The sequence below is a fragment of the Ursus maritimus genome, unplaced genomic scaffold (assembly GCF_017311325.1).
Source record: "Ursus maritimus isolate PB19 unplaced genomic scaffold, ASM1731132v1 scaffold_17, whole genome shotgun sequence".
Lineage (NCBI taxonomy): Eukaryota > Metazoa > Chordata > Mammalia > Carnivora > Ursidae > Ursus > Ursus maritimus.
In genome coordinates, this window is record NW_024424119.1 from 15,329,727 (window position 1) to 15,349,336 (window position 19,610).

Sequence of the window (19,610 nt, forward strand, 5' to 3'; positions counted from 1 at the left end):
ATCCTGCTGAATGGAAAAAGATATTTGCAAATGACATATCCGACATCAGTGTACTTATATTTTGATGTGCACTTTAAATTTCAAATATATTTCAGATTTGGTAAATATTGCCAGATTTCATTTGAGAATAGGTTTCGTCGGGTTCCAGTTTCATCAACAGTGTATGACAGGCCTTCTTTCCCTCCCGAACTGATGTTATTAACCTCTAAAACCTTTGTTTCACTGACTAAACCATTACTATATGGTAGTAAATAATACGGGTAATAAATAGCAGAAATTTGAGGCTTTGAACGTAATAAAAATAATAGTAATGGATGAGTGCACCAGGTTTGTTTATTAATTTCAAATTATGGTTCTATGTTCCATGGGTTTGTTTTTTGGGTTTTTTTTTTCCCCAGTATGATATTGAGGTATTGAAAAAGTGAGAGAGAAAAAAATCACTTGGGATTCCTTTGAAATTAAATGAAAGAAGATATAGACTTTCCTCCCATTATGAATTGTGTATTTTCTACATGTCCCTTAACAAATCAGCATGGAATTACATAAGAACCCCAAATATTGAATTTTCTGGAAAATCAAATATTTGTCTTGGAAAGGAGAAATGACAGCCACTAAGGATAGTTAAATGAATTTACCAACAAGAAATACATTTTATCACATCATAGGATGTATCTCATTGACAAGAAGCTTTTATTACATTGATTTTAGGAAGTAATTTTTATTGTACATTTGTACTTTTCCGGATGGCATAGTCACTGGAGAAAGAGGAGTCAAGGAGAGAGAAGAGTCACATTTAAGAGAGGAAGAGAGAAAGATGAGGAGAGTGAAGAAAGGGAAGAGAACGACAGAAATGCACTGGTGTGAAATGGCCTATTTTCATTTCCTTGTGGGATTCCCTTTACTTAGTAAAAGATGATTCTTTCAGACATAGAAGATTCATGCTGCATAATCCCAACTTATAACATTTTCTTCTGAATTTTGGTTTGATTTTGATGAAGCTGATCCCTGAGCTGACAGGGTTCACATTTGGGGGATTATCAGGTGTAAGTCAGCAGAAAACAAAATGCTTAGATGAGAATGAATGATAACAGAATACGCTTTAAACTGTTCAGCTTCAAAGAATTCTCATCCAGAGTGATCAAATATAAAATTAACAAAGGTTTATTCACCATTAGTTTTGTTCTAAATGGCACGGGAGTGTTGTGCACAGGGAGCACGGATACACATGCCCCACGGTGTAAATGTTAAATCACGTTTCTAGGGTGAAAGCTTATAAGCAGAGAGCAGCGATCCACTGCTCCCCCAACCCCTCATTATTCCATGGAGACATACGCTGAGATGAGCAGAGCTGGGCTGGATGCCTTACGGCTGAGGGGCCTGCCCTTTGAAAACCTCATGTATTTATAAAATCCAAGAGGTAGGAGGAGCCTGTGCAGCTAGACAACAATGGAAGCTCCTTGTCTAGGAGAGAAATGGTGGGGGGTGGGGGAGGGTGCTGGGAAAGGGCCTCCAGCTTGCTCTTCCACCAAACTAACCCCAATCAGCTAAACCAGGTCTTTATGAAACTGCCAGTAAGCAAAAGGAGGACGTGCTTCCAGAGTCACCCAGATTTGTCTCTCCTCTGCTAGTTGGCATAGTACCCACTGAATGAAGGTCCTAGCCATACAAATCCCACTACCATTTCACAGAACACAATTAACTCGTGTCTTGGATTTGAATCTAAGTAGGATAAACATGACCCAGCTTTTTTGTTTCTCCATTTATGTCACTGAGCATTTATTCATTATTTTGGAATTCTAACTCTGTTATTTGCTATATTGATGACCTCGAGCAAGTGACTGAACTTCACTAAGCCTTAGCTTGCTCACTTGGAAACCAGGGCTAACAATGCGTTTATCTGAAGGTATTCTTTAAGGAAGAAATAAAATAAGTCATGTAAAATGCTTATTGAAGTACCTGTTTCTTTCTTTCTTTCTTTCTTTCTTTCTTTCTTTCTTTCTTTCTTTTTTTAATAGGGAAGGAAAGAAACAGACTTTTCTAATTTGGTTATCCTGGAGAGGGAAAACCATCTAATACTAAAAGCCCTATTTAATAAAATTCTTACCGAAATAGGACATGTTAAATTGACGTCTCTAGAAGTTGTTACTCCCTAGTTTTTAGATCTCTGTGCATACCATCTTCTATTTTAAGAAAACAATGTGGAGTCTATGACATTCCTGAATCTTACGGTAGGAGGATGTTTCTGTATAGTTGTCCCATCTTTGAGACAATGCGTCACAAATGGCATAACTAAAGCATAGTTCCCAAACTAATCTGAATATCCAGTGTAGTCAAATAAGTGCAGAGCAATTAATTCCGCATTTATTGTCGCTATTTAAGGACTAAGTAACAGAAAGGTCATGATTCTGATCTTTAAGCCTACCGTGTTGAAACGGAATTGTGTAAGTATTTTAATGTGAATGACAAGGTCGTAAAAATTAATCTCCAAATATCTCTAGTTTTAAATTCATAAAACTAAATTAAGCCCAAACTCTAATCACCTGAGAATTTTTAATTTCTTCGCTTGTAGTTCTTGGTACTTCTTGATGTGGTTAATGTTGAAGCTCGGACCTGCCGCCGCCCGTTTCAGCTCGTGAACACGTATTCTGAGCAGAATCGAATGTCTCTCGGTATTAGTTTTAGGGAAACAGGACATCAAATTCTTCTTTGGGTATTCTACAAAGGGCTTTTGAGAGAGAATGTCTCAAGAATATGTTTGACCTGAGGCATATCTGAAATGGAATAATAGAGACATGTGTCAAAATAGACTATTCTGTTACCTGAAACATTTCCCCAAATCTCCCACTGGTAAAATAATGACATGTGGTTCTGAAAAGTAGGGCCACTCTGGTGGGAACAGGCAGAGTCATCACTCCCGATTTCCTAAAATCTTCAGGTACCAGAAAAAAATGCCACATTTTCCCCATTTGAGAACTCAAGTTAAAAGGCCTTCAAAAACAGAAAATAAGTGAAAACTTTACTGTCTTTTAGATTTGGGGCAGGTATACAAACCATTACCTCCTTTAGTAATTTGTCTCTATCGGATGAAATGGTTGTATTTTTGCTCACCTCACATCATCCATGGGCATCATGGGAACCTCTGAATTTTAGAGTTGCTATTAGGCCACTTGCCACCATTGGGCAAGCTAAGAAGCCTCAATTTCTCCACCTTGACTTCACAGATTTAAAATGAGGATTAAATGTGGTCATAAATAGCATGACCATTATGTAAGAACCTCAAAAAATGCAAATTCCCTTTTATTTTGTGGGAAATTTTCCAAAAATATCTTCACACAGAGGCATAATAAAAGAGCAAATGACTGAGTCTCTGCCCCAGTTGCTAAGTATAGGTTCCTGAAATTCACAAGACGCAGTAAGTTCAGACAGTTGCGTTCATCAATTCAAGCAGCTGCCAATTGATCCCTTTCCCCACTAGCTAGTCTCATTGGAGTAACACGGTATAATGTGAAGAGATTGGCTTTTAAAGTCCAAGAGTCGTGAGTTCGAACCATGACTCCACCACTCCCCGGCGGCATCATTTACAAGGGACCTATCCTTTCTGAAGCCATCTACAAAGTGAGGTGAGTGCTAAGCTCACTGTCATATTGTACGCGGTACTGCATATTGTAAGCACTCCATAAATATTACGTTTACTCCAATGTTGCTCTTTTCAAAGAAAAAAATATCAGGTAATGTGTAGAGTTTGAAAATTCCTGCAAATCAGAAAAAAAAAAAAAGACATCAAACAGAGAGCTTTGAGCAGAGGGAAAATAAAGGTATTAATTAGGAAAACACAGTAAAGAACCCGAAAACCACCTAGTTCAAAAAAATACGTTTCCCTCTACTTTCTCTGACATTACAACAAAACGCTATGACATCCGTACATTTCAAAATATCAGAGTGGGCACTTTATTTGAGGTGTTTTTTTTTTTATATGAGATTCTTGAGTTTGATTTCTAGCTGTCAATCAAAATGCTACCTTTAATCGTAACAGTTCCTGTCCCTGAATTTTGATATGAACCCCATTAAATGTTATTGAAAAGCAGCCTTTATAAACTGTTGCCATCCAAAGCTAATGAATAATGTAACGTGTTGTTCATATTAATTCATAAAATCTGCAAATAATGAGACGTGAAATCTAATCAGTACATTTTAGACATCACTGTTTCTCTTTAAGGATGACGTGATGAGCCAGATTAAATTGTAATTGTTATTTTGTTAAACGATTTGCCATTTAATCCATATGACATCTGTATCCGGTGCATTTTAGCTGACTCCTAGGTAGCTAGCTGTCTGCCACCAAAATAACATATGGTCGAATTAAATAGATGTCGTCACTTGTAGATGGGTTCAAATTTTACAAAAGTTAAGAAAACTATCTAACTCACAGAAAGTCAAAAGAATTCCAAACCCCTCTCCCCCCCAAAAAGCTATGTGCCAAGTGGAATACAATTCTCTCAGAAAATAATCACCTCCAGGAAATCTCAAGGGGAGAAGTTGAACACATTGCCCCATAGCCTCTGCATTGATTCAGCAAAAAGTAGCAAGAAAATTAAAAAACTGGTTTTGTGTACAGAAGACAGTGTCTGTCTCTCAATACCTTTACATGAACTCATCTCATTCTTAGTCATGGAAAGAAAACACCTACACACTTCTATGAAACCAAAGTCAACAGAAATATCCACATATCCAAGATAAGGATTTTTGTCAAAGAGGAGAGATGTGCTGAAGGTATTCCTAACATCAAATAACTTCGTTTTTGTTTTTTTTCTTAATTTGACAATGTTTCTTTTGCTGAAAGAAGCAGAAATGCAGCTTCCAAGTTCATAAGCTATTTCTTTTTCAGAATCTCCCCAACTGTCCAAAAGTATAAAATCTAGATCTCTTCAAATAACAAGTGAGAGACATTTATCCTTACTTGTAATTGTTTAAATAGAAAGTGAAACGATATTAGAAAAACACTTTCGATTGTAAGGCAAAGGTTTCGGCACAAGCAGTATCGGCAAGCTTGTGGAGAGGGCAGCGCTTTGAGATCTGTTGGTCAGGATCCAAATCGGTGCAAACGCTGGGGCGGACATTTTAGTAAATAACTGATGTACAACCTTTCAAGTCGGAATCTCTCCTGTAAGAATTTGTCCTATGAATGTACGTGTGCATGTGAGCGTGAACATGCATGAAAATGCCAGTTGCCATGTTTGTTTGTAACAGCAAAAGAGTGGTGGCTCCACCACCCAGTGAACGCTGTGTGACTATAAATCGATGGCCTTAAGCAGAGATGTAAGGCTGGTCAGTCACCCAAAGCACCTCAAATGAAAATAGCCTCCTCAGTTGGGCTAGGAGACCGTGAAACACATTCCTAACATCTAATGGAAGGGAAAATTAAAAATTCTAAAAATGAGTGAATTAATGAATGAATGAGCACTTCTTTAGTGCTGAACTAGCAAACTCAAAGTTATAAAATACACAACCCTGACTGCCACGAAAGGATCTCTCTCTCCTTCCCGTGCTTCTGTTTTTACAAATAGTGATTCTGAGCACTGCGGTCCCTAGAGATATGTAATTTCTCCTCAGGACCAAGATTATGGAAATTATCTTTACAATTAATTTCAATTACATATAAGAGCAATTTTTCTTGGAGCACGTGGGTGGCTCAGTCAGTTAAGCAACAAACTCTTGATTTCAGCTCAGGTCACAATCTCAGGGTCATGACATCGAGCCCTGCCTCGGGCTCCGCAATGGACATGGAGCCTGCTTAAGATTCTCCCTCTCCCTCTGCCCCCTCCTGAAACATAATAATAATAATAATAATAGTTTAAAAAGAGCAATTGATCTAGTTCACTTTAAACTATACTCGCTTGAATGTAAATTTCTCAGTAAGATGTAAGTTCCATGAGCTAGATTCTGTTTGTTCAATGTTGTACCCTTACTCGCTAGCACCTAGAAGAAAGAACAAGTGACACGCAACAGGCAATCAATATGTATTTGCTGAAAAACCAATATGGTAATTCTTTTTTTTTTCTTCTTTTTGTTTAGAGAGGGAGAGGGAGGGGGAGGGGGAGGGGCAGAGGGAAAGGAAGAGAGAGACTCCCAAGCAGGCTCCACACCCATTGCAGAGCCTGAGACAAGGCTCTATCTCATGACTGGTCCTGAAATCATGACCTGAGCCAAAATCAAGAGTCTGCCACTTAACGGCCTAAGCCACCCAGGCGCCCTCAATAGGGTAATTCTGATGAAGTTCTTCCACTGTAAATAGTTCTGATGTAATTGCCTTGTTCTTCAAAAAAATAAAAATAACGAAAACATCATCTTTTTCCATGATGCACGTTGGTCAATACGTTTACTATTTATCTTAAGAATCTTGGTCATTTGGATCATGTACTGATCTAAAGACGTCACAGGACTTCCAAAAAGTAACAGAATCTCCAAGTAAGCGGCCGTCAGTTTCAGGTGAAAGCGGTAGGATCTGTTTTCATTCTATAGACTAAGATTACAACATTTATGAAGAAAGCTCAGATATATTAAAAAGGCAACTTTGTTGTAAAAATGGCTCTGACTTTGATTAGTTTTCTCATTTAACAATGCTCTTTAATCCGGGGTCTCTCTGTTTTTATCTGTAAAGTTGCAGGATTGGGGTGGGGCAACCTCTGAGCTTCATTCCAGGTGTAAACTCTTTGATTCTATGACTTTGCAAATACCAATGGGACAAACTGTACCATCAATATGGACTTATCCACGGAACAGACGCCAGACAGAAATTCACCCAGGAGGCAAAAAACAGACAAAAACAGAAAACCAACAACAGTCTATTGTCATCTCCACTCTTGTGCTGCTGTGTACTTCCAAAGAGAACTAGAAAAAAAAATTTGACATGAATATTCCTCTACACGGAGCCTCTCTTTTCTCTCTCCCTTACCTCCACACTTTCCACATTTCCACAGCCTTCCATCTCCAAGTGAGAACTAGCTGATGAATTTTGCAAAGAGAAGAAATCTCTTCTCTCCACGGATTATTCATAGATCACTCACTAATTGAGCAATGAAACGGATATTCACATACTGCTGCACCACGTTTTGGTATAAAATGACAATGTAAAAAGAAAGCTTTCAAAACATGTATAACATTTGATCTAATAATTCCACTTATTCAAATGTACTCTTTTAAATTATTTTGAGATAATTTCAGAGTTACAGAAGAGTTGTATAAATAGTTCAGAGAATTCCTGTGTATCCTTCACCCAAGTAATCCAAATGTTAACACTTTACCACATTGTCATTCTCTCTGTCTGTGTCTTGTCTGTCTCTTTAGATATTAAAGCTATTCATTGGTGCATGACTTATAATGGGGGAAACTGGGAGAAATCTAAATGACAAGCATCAGGGAAATGGTTCCTTAAATTACAGCGTATCTACTATATGGAATATTAAATAGGAATTAAGATGTTGAACGTAATTATTGTAAAGTTCAGGCTTATTAGATAATGCTAAGTCAAAAGGAAGTTAATAAAAATTTAAATGATCACTATAAAGACTATAGTATAATGCTCATTAAATATTGCCAAGCGAAAACTCAGGATACAAATGTGACGATATTTAAATAGATTCGTATGAAAAAGACAAGAAGGGAACATGCAAACATAAATGTAGTTATATCAATTTGATTGAGTAGGATTAGGAATGAGTTTTCTCTATCTTCTAAATAATATAACTCTTTATGGACAATTCTTTAAGATCTTATGGGTGGCTACTTGAAGGTAGGCAGGAGAAAATGCTGAATTTGGAAATTAATCATGAGATCATAGAGAAGGAGCTGTATAAATCACATACTATAAACTCTTCGGTTTGATGGGAGAAACAAGAAAATGTGTCATTTTTCCCAAGGAGAAAATAAAGAGGACTCAAAACAGAGAAGAGATTATTTGAATTGAGACTTCCAGACAAATCAAACTCACACAGGTTTGTGATGAATATTTAACAATCAGAATGCCGAATTCTGCTACACAGTGGTTTAATTTTTTACTATACTACAGGATACAATTGGATTGCTTCTAACCTGAAATTTCACTGAGACATTTCATTCTCTGTGTATTACTACCAGATAAATGCAACCTGACTGCCGACTGAGCACCGAGTAAACGCCAATGAAACAGCCTTTTTAAGCACTAAGAATTTCTGATAATTAAAGTCTACAAAAAAAGATGAGAATCTTTTAGGAAAGAACATTCCCTGTATTCGACTTTTAAAAGTTTAACGGCATATTCAACATAAAGAGAAACATTTCTGAAAACAAAATGTTACAGGTCCACTGAATTCTGCTGTCAGGGCGATTTGGGGTATAAAGAGATCTGTTTTTGAAGTTTTCAAGTTTGAGATGTTTATTAGTCATGCAAGAGGAAATAATTAAATATCAAGTGGGCAGTACCAGTCACAATACATGGTGAATTTCTGACAAGAAGCCTCTTTATCAGAAAGTCTAGTCTACAGAGAGTAGAGGCGATCAGTCCCTTAGTGAAACAACCGGGTATACACAGACTGGATCCCTTCCCAACGTGAGACCACCTGAGTAGTTTAACACTTTAGAAGCTGGTACTTCAAACCCAGACTCTATTGAAGGTAATATCTTTATTGTATCTAAGATAGACTTCATGGTGCGTTAAAACTTTGCTCAAAGAACACTGAAAATCTAAAGCTGATCATAACTGTAGAGGGAAACTCGCTTTTTTCTCTTTTTAAGAAAAAGATGCTTTTATTCTGCTCACAGCTGAGTTTGTCATCTATTGTTATTTCACAGATGACATAATTCACAAGTTATTAAAGGTTTCACTGCAGTCTGAACCTTTTATTGCTACACATTCCAAAACACTTTCAATTTTTTCTAACTACTCTCTAAAGTAATTTCAGTCCCAAAGAATAGAGGAGGAAAAAAATATACATTGAACGTATAAAATAGAGGCAGAACACTGATCTATTATGACATTTATCTTTATGAAAGAAAAGACGGGATGACTGCTTGTGGCTAGATTATTTTTAAGTTCCTTCTTCTCACTCATCTTATAGACACTTGTTAAAGAGAGGTTAGGATTTCTTTACACTTCATGCCAGCTATCTCTCTTCGTTCTTCACGATTTTCATAACTGTCAAATTTCAAATACTAGTGGACAACTTATTTTTTTCAGTTATCCCAATGGCTTTCAACATACCCACTGTTTAGGACTCATTCCTGAATAGAAATACAGCCAGTTTAATATTTTATACACAAAGTCACATGCAAATAAAAATTGGTATCCGTGAAATTCAAAATGGTATCCAGATCTGGTAAGACTCAAATAAAAGGGACTTTGGATCTCTTCAATGTGATATTTATTATACTTTTAAATTACGTGGTACTAAAGTTTCAGTTATACAAGGTCAATAAGTTCTCGAGATCTGCAGTACTATACTGTGCCTATAGTTAACAATACATTATTGTGCACTTTGAGATGTAATAAGAGAGTAGATCTCATGTTAAATGTTCATAAATAAGTAAGGAGGTAATTGAAATAAAATAGTGCTATGTCCATCACGATACTCATACGTATGTGAAAATATGAAATAATATCAACAGCGCATGTTTGTATATGTCTAGCAGGAAATTATATAAACTAAACATATAAACATTTTTACTAAGTGACCAGCCATTTCCGCTGTGGAGCAGGAATAAAAGCAATGATTACTTTTTATTTGATACATTTCTATATTGTTTGCCTTCTACGACAGGTATGAGGTGTTTTGAAAACCACGAGAAAAACTAAGTTATAAAAGGAAGAATGAGAAATACGTGGAATAAAATAAATACACACTAATCATTACAGCAAATGCACATTTGTGAATTTGATTCAGAAGCTTAATGCCATGTCAAAAATAATTACAAAAGAGAAGATGCACTCTATGAAAATAAAAATTAACTAGAGTTCGTATAATCAAGCTCCTGTAAAAATGGAGTAATAGATATACCAAAGAGATCGCCTTCAAATTCTCCTATTTAATTTAGAAAGTGGTTATTAAGCCTCTAGTACATAGAAGGAACCATGGAAAAATGAAGAAGAAAAAAAATAGTTCTAGCTTTCAAAGTATACGTTACTAACAAATATCATATCCATGTATTCTAACAACCTAACTGGGCCATACAGGGATTAATATTACAAATTTGCCTACATTATGATTTTGAGGATACTATACCTATTCTTAAAAGAAAAACATTCTTTCACTAAATCAGGCTTTAAAATATCCTTGGAAAAATTACCTCTTAAGAAATTAAAAGATAAACTCCGGGTCAGCTTCAGTCACTAGGTTCTAAAACTTGTTCTTTCAAACATTCTGAAAATATTTAACAAGCCTGTCTTGTGTCAGAGACACCGAAGTGAATGAACAAACAAAACTGCTGTCCTAGTAAGCTTGCATTTTAGAGGGAGGGCAGAGAATAAAATTAATAAGAAAATATAGAGAATGTTATACTGTGATAACAATGGGGAATAAAAATAGAGGGGAGAGAAACAGGGATTGGAGGGGGGTTGTGCGGTTACAGAACCACTGAGGGAGAGTGGAGGGTCAAGATAAGAGAGAGGTGAAAGTAGGAGTCAGACCACTACCTGAGGGAAGGGCTTCTCAGGCAGAGAGGGTAGCAACTGCAAAGGCCAAAGACAATGCCTGCTTTTTATGCTTAAAGAGTAAGGACACACATTTATTGGATCACAATGTAGGAGAGGAAGTCAGGTTGGGACTGATCTTGTGAGGCCTCCAATCTTATGACAAGATTTTGCTTTTACCTTGTATAAGATGGAAAGCCAACAGAATTTTGAGTAGGGGAAAGACACATCTGACTTTAGATTCATCAGTATCCTTCTCACTGTTGTGTTGAGATTATTTTGCAGAGAGATAAGAGGGAAAGCTGGAACACCAGATAGGAGGTAATTACAAGAATTCAGTGAGGGATGATGGCTTAGAGCCATGCCTGCATTAGAGCTTAGAGCAAATAACAGCGGTGCTCTGTCCATATTCCCTGTGTCTATTTCAGTCCATGCCATCCAACTTCCAACTGCCATCATCTACATTTCTTTGCTTGAGGGTCTTCTGGGTTTGCAGCTAAATTCTCCCATACATGCAGAAACCCAGAAATGACAAGTTTGTCCTCTTGGATAAACCTTCCACTGATGATAGACAGGAATTCATTTCTAGATACCACAGCTTTCTCACCATGGAGTGGGATGAACCTGATGTGTTCGACCTGAGGCGTGTGTTTGACAAGGGTCCAGAGTTCACCAGTGTGATTGAGGACAGGGTGTCTACTGTGGAAACTTGCTTGATAATGCACATTTTACCAGCTGTTCTCCCTTGTTTATCTCATTTTCCCACTCCCTACTTAAGTCTTCTGGAATTGCATCCAAAATAAATGAATAGCGCTCAAATCACTGTCTCAGGATCTGATCTCAATCTGAAAGAAAACCAAACTAAGAAGTTGTCCTAGAAAGCAGAACTTCACTGGTTAAGTTAATTCCTAGATAAGGTATGATTTTTGGTGCTATTGTAAATGGGATGGATTCCCTAATTTCTCTTTCTTCAGTCTCATTGTTCGTGTATAGAAATGCAACTGATTTCTGAGCATTGATTTTGTATCCCGCCACATTACTGAATTGCTCTATAAGTTCTAGTAATTTGGGGGTGGAGTCTTTGGGTTTTCCATATACAGTATCATGTCATCTGCGAAGAGAGACAGTTTGACTTCTTTGCCGATTTGAATACCTTTTATCCCTTTTGTTGTCTGATTGCTGTTGAAAAGACTTCTAGTACTATGTTGAATAATAGTGGCGAGGGTGGGCAACCTTGTCCTGTTCCTGATCTTAAGGGAAAGGTTTTCAGCTTTTCCCCATTGAGAATGATATTCGCTGTAGGCTTCTCATAGATGGTTTTTATGAAATTGAGGAATGTATTCTAGAAACTACAGATCACTCTTGAAAGACATTGAAGAAGACACAAAAAGATGAAAAAACATTCCATGCTCATGGATCAGAAGAATAAACATAGTTAAAATGTCTATGCCACGCAGAGTAATCTACACGTTCAATGCCATCCCGATCAAAATACCAATGACATTTTTCAAAGAAATGGAACAAACAGCCCTTAAATTTGTATGGAACCAGAAAAGGCCCCGAATCGCCAAGGAATTGTTGAAAAGGAAAAAGAAAGCTGGGGGCATCACGTTGCCTGATTTCAAGCTATACTACAAAGCTGTGATCACAAAGGGAGCATGGTACTGGCACAAAAAAGACACATAGACCAATGGAACAGAATAGAGAACCCAGAAATGGACCCTCAGCTCTATGGGCAACTAATCTTTGACAAAGCAAGAAAAAACACCCAGTGGAAAAAAGACAGTCTCTTCAATAAATGGTGCTGGGAAAATCGTCAGATTATGCAAAAGAATGAAACTTGACCACTCTCTCACACCATACACGAAGATAAACTCTAAATGGATGAAAGACCTCCATGTGAGACAGGAATCCATCAAAATCATGGAGAAGAACGTAGGCTGCAACCTCTTTGACATCAGCCACAGGAACTTTTTTCATGACACATCTCTAAAGGCAAGAGAAACAAAAGAAAAAATGAACTTGTGGGACTTCATCAAGATAAAAGGCTTCTGCACAGCCAAGGAAACAGTCAAAAAAAACTAAGAGGCAGCCCACGGAATGGGAGAAGACATTTGCAAATGACAGTACAGATAAAAGACTGGTATCCAAGATCTACAAAGAACTTCTCAAGCTCACTACACGAGAAACAAATAATCAAATCAAAAAATGGGCAGAAGATATGAACAGACACTTTTCCAAAGAAGACATACAAATGGCTAACAGACACATGAAAAAATGTTCAAAATTATTAGCCATCAGGGAAATTCAAATCAAAACCACATTGAGATACCACCTTACACCAGTTAGAATGGCAAAAATGGACAAGGCAGGAAACAACAAATGTTGGAGAGGATGTGGAGAAAGCGGATCCCTCTTACACTGTTGGCGGGAATGCAAGTTGGTACAGCCACTTTGGAAAACAGTGTGGAGGTCCCTTAGCAAGTTAAAAATTGAGCTACCTTATGATCCAGCAATTGCACTACTGGGTATTTACCCCAAAGATACAGACGTAGTGAAGAGAAGGGCCATATGCACCCCGATGTTCATAGCAGCATTGTCCACAATAGCTAAATCATGGAGGGAGCTGAGATGTCCTTCAACAGATGACTGGATTAAGAAGATATGGCCCATATATACAATGGAATATTACTCAGCCTTCAGAAAGAACGATTACCCAACATTTGCAGCAACATGGATAGGACTGGAGGAGATTATGCTATGTGAAATAAGTCAAGCAGAGAAAGACAATTATCATATGGTTTCACTCATTTACGGAACATAAGAGAGAACAGGAAGATCGGTCGGAGAAGGAAGGGAAGAATAAAGGGGGGGTAAACAGAAGGGGGAATGAACCACGAGAGTCTATGGACTCTGGAAAACAAACTGAGGGCTTCAGAGGGGAGGGGGTGGGGGATTGGGATAAGTCGGTGGTGGGTATTAAGGAGGGCACGTATTGCATGGAGCACTGGGTGTTATACGCAAATGATGAATCATGGAACTTTACATCAAAAACTAAGGATGTATTGTATGGTGACTAACATAACATAATAAAAAGTTATTATTAAAAAACCAAATAAATAAATAAAAAACGAAAGCAGAACTTCAGGATGGAATTCCGGAATTTGACAACTCTCTGGTTGGCAACAAGGATACTGAAGCTGGTATGAATGGAGTGGTGATAAACCATGGATTGTTATACTTAATGGTTCCTGAGACTCACTTGTGATGGATTGGGTGGAAAAGTGGAAGTGAATGCACTTGCTTTTGCAATAATGCCAGCATTTCAGATGCAGGGTCAATAGTAATTGTAAGGTCTATGTAGTTGGTTGGTTATTAAGTGAATCAAAGGGCTAAAAGAACAGGTGGCTCACATCAGCCAACCATTAATTCAGGCACCCTATGTACGCCAGAAGACCTCTATGAATGTATTTACCCACTGCATCTCCTATGGCTGATTGTAGAGGATGCTGCAAATCAGGAGCAGGCCCTGGTTATGAGAGTACTATAATTACAAAGTAGGCTGAATGTCTATACACGAAGCAGGATCCTGATAATTTGTACTTTGATGTCAGAAATGGGATCATCTGAGAGGATGCACTTACAAACCCAGAAAACTCAGCTTCCCATGAATTTGCTGGTCTAGTAGAAGTGGCCTACAGCCTACTCCTTGCTAGAGGATAATAGCCTCCACTTGTCTGGACCCATGCAATGTCCTCACTGAGGCAGATGCCCAGCAAGATGATGCTTACCTTCCTCAAGATCTTTTATACCACTTCTCGTTTCTTCTAGGTCTAGACCGATAAATATAGTTAAGTTGCATCATGGGCTCATTGTGGAAGTACAATCTCTTTTATGAGAGGAAAGAGACTATTACCAAAAGAGCTGCAGGACTTGGATAACATATTTGGCAGGAACTTGGAGAATGTGCTGGGGAATGGATCTTGAAAGTACTGGACCACTGGAGACAGAATAGCAGGCTAAATAGGGAATGTTTATTGATATAAAGTCACTCCCCCATGACTTAGGAATTAATGACCTGTCAAGAACACTTTGGAGCCAGTCTAATATGCAGGTAGGACAGTTCCTTAAGCTTGAGGGAAAAAATGGCCAATAATTAATAAACGGAGAGGCTAAAACTGCTTTGGCAGAATATGGAGAAAAGAGGCTCAAAGATCAGGCATACTAGAATATGCTTATTATATAAGGCCATAGAAAACATAACTGACTGCATTACCTGGGTAGGTGGAGAAGATACTCTCTTCACTACAACAATGAGCAATGTGCTAATGAGAGGGCCACCAGCATCAACGAGAAACTTTAGGTTGGCCCTTCTCTGTGGGCCAAGGATGAACATAAGGGATACTTCTGGGGTGTGATAAGGCTACAGAATAATAGAGGTGGAACTGTCATGCTTAACTGTCAGAAGCCAGATGGATGTCAGTTACCATAATGAACCCCCAAAAAGTACAGAATGGCAACTAGAAAGTTATGATCCACAGGGATCTATGGTGATGGCTGTGACCACAGTGTTCCCAGAGGTAAGAGAGCTAGGAAGCCAACGAAGGCATTATTTGATATACATCACAGATAAAGATCCAAAGTAGGTGAGCAGAAAGCACATGTTGTAAGTCCAGCAATAGAGAATCATGACCCATTGGCTCAATTTTCAGTCTTGAGCCTGTTTCTGACCCAAAGTTCATCAACTGAGAGGGAGGGTAAGACCACTTGAAGAAAGATCTTGCAATGCCACTACAAGTAGACATAATAATGATTACTCCATTTCTTTCCCAAAGGACTAGGCCGTTTATCAGAGTAATTGTACACTGTAGAGAAAAGAATATCCAAATCATTTGGGGGACGTAGAACACAGTGGATGAGCTAACATTGATGCCAGCAAATTCAAATCACCCACCCTTGTTAGAATGCGGATGTGCAGAAGCCAAATGGAAAATGAAGTCCTGGTCCAGATTTATCTCACAGTGGAACCAATGGGTCCCTTACTCACTTGTTATTTCCCCAGTTCATGAGACATACTGCACACAGTCAAGATGGACGTACTGGCAGCCGGCAGAACACTCATATTTTGCAGACTTTTGTTCACAAATACTCACCACTTCCCTTCCCTACTTCCATAGCAGAGGATATTCGCCTTTGCCATCAGACTTGCTTTGGCCAGTAGGATATTAGCCAACACGATCCAAGCAGAGACTTGAAATGTTATTATGCAATTGGGCTTATTCTCTTGCACCTCTGTCATCACACTAAGAAAACTTTTCTCTGTGTTGCTGTTGCCACGTCAGCATGAGCAGAAAACTGAACATAGAATGGACCTAAACCCAACAAGTATTGTGAAATCCAGGCCAGCCAGACATCCAGATTCAGAGCTTGACACAGAGCGCCCCAACTCAGCCCAGCCTGAATCAGCTGACCCCCGGCCAACTTGCAGACAAATGAGCAAAAACAAATAATTGCATTGTTAAGGCACTGAATTTTGTGTTTGGCTTGTTGGATAACAATAGATAACAGATTCCCAAAACATGTGATATCAGTTTTGCAATGTGACTTTGGCCAGTGAATAAACCACTCTAGGAAGCTGGGAAAAAACGGTGATGAAGTTGTCATAATGAGGCTAGAAAAATGGTGACTCGTATTACATACTAGCAACATCTGGTAAAACTCTTGCCTGCAAAAAATATGCATAATGAACTGGAAGAACTGGAAGGAGGAATCAATGGGAATTTTTTAAAGGATGAGGTGATTGCACGCATTTGATAAGGCACCATAAGAAAGAGTAGGCTTCAAAAAGAATTGGCTACTTTGCAAACCCATTTTAAGGAGGACATTGAAACCCGTAAACTGCAGTGTTGAAAATTTAACTATTTTCAACCAAATAAAAGGTATAGGCTTTTTAACACAACCTTACCAAATCCAGGAGTTTCCAGACATCCCTTCAAAGTGAGACCTTTGTTAACATTTGCAAAGAATTAGGTTAGAGCCTTGTTAATTCTCTCAGCTGGACAGAAGAACTCCCAGAATGATTTAGGGCACGGTCTCACAGAACCCTCACATGTCTAATATATATACATAATTGAATGTAGGAGACATTTGTCCCAAAACAGAACTGTGTGAGTCACTGAAATTCAGTAGCATTAAAAAACGACAAAATTCTTGAGAAACCTGTGTTTACAAAATACTGCCAACATGGACTGAATATGGTTGAGACTGAAATGTAAAGACCTCTCAGTCTAAGACTTTCTATACTCAAGAAAGTTGCCTCGCCACAAAGAGGGCATATTCTACAATGTTCTCTTCAGAAATGATGGAGGACAAGAGAAAATAGCTTCAGAAGTCAGAGTTCATAAGGGCCGTGGACAATAACAGACGTGGAAGCTACTTTCAAGAAATAAAATTAGGCACTAAACAACATTTCTCACATCCTGGGGCAAGGTTCTGACCAGTTTTGCTTAGAGGGCTATCAGAAAAAAAAAAAATCTCATAAAGTCATTTGGCTGGGAAGAAATAGACTAAACAGATTTTTAAAATAAGGAATTTCCTAACTAGTCAATAATAAAAACTCTATCCTCCCTACAACACACTTCCTTTAGATAGTTGGTTCAGGAAAAAAATGCCATGGATGACTTACTTTGTCTTCCTAACTTCCCCTTTCCAAATGCGGATGTTTCCTGGGTCTCCCCTCCCCTATTTGACCACTGTGCATTGGGTATATATGAGGCAGATCACCTGTTTTTTTTAGTTCAAGCTTTTTCAGATCAAAAGTTTCCACATCTGGACCATGAATTCCTGGTGCCCCTGATGCCATGATCTGCCAAGAGTTTGCGGGTATTGAATGGGGTGACTATTCAGCGTTGGGGAGTACCAATATTTATGAAAAGAAGAATAGATGGTGACAGATTGAATTACTCAAAATTGTTCATTTGCTCCCCTATTATGTCTCTACCCCTTGACTGTGGCACAGCTATGTGACTAGCTTGGTCAACGGGATGTTATAAAACATGACACTAGCAGAGGATAAGCATGTACGTGCTTAGTTGAGCTGTCCTTCTTGCGCCTCTGCCATCACCATGAGAGGAGGCCTCCATAGAGAAGCTGCCACATCCACACATGTCTAAGTTTGGAATAATCCAAACAGAAAGCTAAGAAGCTCCACAGAGTTTATTTTTATTTTACACACGGGCCAGTTTGTAAATTAACTGGCAGGATTATCAGATGTTGGATATCATGGTTCTCTCCAAAGCACCATGTGTTTACCCAGGGTTTTGAACTACCCCGAAGGCAGAAGAGTTATGGAATAACTAGCACTTCAAAGATTTGCATAGTAGTTAAAGGAAGAAAAATAGGACGATGTATTACATACTGGTATAATGACAATTTGTTCTTCCTGATTTACAGAATCACCTATTTCTAATGCCATGCAAATGTGCTTAGGATTGGGGCAAGGCAAATCTTGGTCATAGGAGAAAGGAGAGAATTGTAGATATAGTGTGTTACAGGGTTAGGCTTGGGCTCAAATTACTTCAAGTTGTCATCAGTGATTTTGACACCATAATTTGGTCATGAGGTTTGGGTCAGGATTTGAAACTGCACCATAAGAGGCTATAAGGAGAAGGTAATCAGAAATGCTCTGACTGGAGGGGCGCCTGGGTGGCACAGCGGTTAAGCGTCTGCCTTCAGCTCAGGGCGTGATCCCGGCGTTATGGGATCGAGCCCCACATCAGGCTCCTCCATTATGAAATGCTCTGATTGGAATTCATCAGTGATGAGCATGAGAACAGCGTAATTCTCTTGAGGGACTAAAACCATCTGGGAATCAAAGTTAGGTTCATTTCTGTCAGGAGAGATTTAACATAATCCTACCTGAGGGCAGGAACTCTCTGAATTTTTTCCAGTTCTTTGATACTAAGATCTAAAAGGAAAAGGGAACTTTGGGAAAAAAATGCATGTATAACTTGAAAGACTGTACCTTTGGATTGATATTTAATATTACCAACCCATTTCAAATGCACAAGTGTTTAAAAATGTAGTATGGATAGGAATTGTAAGCACCCAAATACTCAAACCCCAGCAAATTATTCTGTAATGTGACCTTGCGTGTATGTTAAGAATTTCTAAGTGATACAAGGAAGCTTTTAGAGGTGAAGGATATATTCATTACTTTCATTGTGGTGATGGTATCATGGGTATAAACATATGTCCAAACTCAGCAAACTGTACTATAGTTTTTTTGTATATCAATTATACCTCAATAAATCTGTTTAAAATTTTTCCTATGGACCCACACATACTCCTTGTTCATAAAATTTTCCTCTATCGTTCATGCATTTCCTTCTACTTTCTTCCTTTCCAAATGTCAGAAAGACCAAGGAAGTCAGGAAATCATGGTGGGTCAAACATGATCGATGGTCACTGGTCTATTTTAAATTTTGTTTAAAAAAATAATCCATGGAAACGTTTCTCTTTTTCAATTTATCTTATATCAGGAGGGCTACGATCCAAGTCAGTTCAGTTCAGCCCCATTCGACATCTGGGTTTTGAGCTCTCTCTAATCACCAGGCAGGCCCCAGTGAAGATGACAAGAGTCAAAAGTTCCCTATCCTCAGGAAACTTAAAGTTTGGGGTAATGTTATTTTTTTAGCTGATATTTCATCTTTATTTGATGCCACATAAGTTACTTCAGATGAATTATAAAATACAAACATAAAAGGGAAATTTAAAGTCACATTTAAACCCACCACCCAGAGAGACTACCATGATTAATTAGTTATAGCTTTCCCCTTTTTTCTATGCATATTTACATATACACCAAAAACATCGTTTTGTAAACACTAGTTTGCAACCTGCCTGTGTCAATATTTTGGAACCATCTTTTCACATCAATAAATATAACTCT

General features: G+C 38.2%; 1 long non-coding RNA gene across 1 annotated transcript in view; it reads right to left on the reverse strand.

Annotated features, from left to right (window-relative positions):
* Positions 1–2,067: 2,067 nt before the first annotated feature.
* Positions 2,068–19,610, reverse strand: part of LOC121103071 — a 121,726-nt gene continuing 104,183 nt past the window's right edge. Inside the window, exon 3 of the long non-coding RNA XR_005835194.1 lies at positions 2,068–2,771. This is a non-coding gene — a long non-coding RNA (uncharacterized LOC121103071). The remainder of the gene's footprint in view (positions 2,772–19,610) is intronic.